We start from the raw sequence: 816 nt of genomic DNA on the forward strand, positions 1-816 counted from the left end.
ACCTTAAAATATTCTTATAAAGATAAGTGGGACAATGTATATGAATGCTTATCTTAGTTTTGCACAAGTACACACATACAGAAGATGTGTTTGCTATTTTTGTGTTTGTTAATATGGCAACAGAAGTTATCAGCATTTATTTTCTAACAACCATCAGTTATGACCATTGATTATAATATGATTTACTTTAAATTATAGAGACAGGAAGGAGAATTCATGTTATGAAAGGTACCTGAAAATCACAACCTGTGTTGGGAAGACAGTGTATGTACCCTGGCAATGTACAGAAGTTTGAATATCAAGGAGTAGGAAATACATAACCCAATATAGCTTAAGATTTTACACGTGGTAATATCTATTTTGCATTGCTATAAAGGAATACCTAAGACTGATTAACTTAAGAAGAAAAGAAGTTTATTTGTTTCATAGTTCTGCAGATGATACAAGAAACATGGCACCAGCATCTGCTTCTGGTGAGGGCTTCAGGAAGCTTCCAATCAAGATAGAAGGTGAAGGGGGAGCAGGCGTGTCACATGGCAAGAGAAAGAGCAATAGAGGGAGGAGGGAGTGCAAGGCTCTTTTCGACAACCAGCTCTCACATAAACTGACAGAGTGAGAACTCACTCATGGCCACTGGGAGGGCACCAAGTCGTTCATGAGGGATCCACCCCCATGACCCAAACATCTCATACTAGGTGACACTGGGGATCAAATTTAAACATGAGATTTGGAGAGGCCAATATCCAAGCTATATCACATGGGAAGGCTTCTGCATGTTCTGATCATGCTGCCTGGTGTGCCCTAAATAGGAGCCTC

The sequence above is a fragment of the Propithecus coquereli genome, unplaced genomic scaffold (assembly GCF_000956105.1).
Source record: "Propithecus coquereli isolate 6110/MARCELLA unplaced genomic scaffold, Pcoq_1.0 Scaffold91, whole genome shotgun sequence".
NCBI classification, from domain to species: domain Eukaryota; kingdom Metazoa; phylum Chordata; class Mammalia; order Primates; family Indriidae; genus Propithecus; species Propithecus coquereli.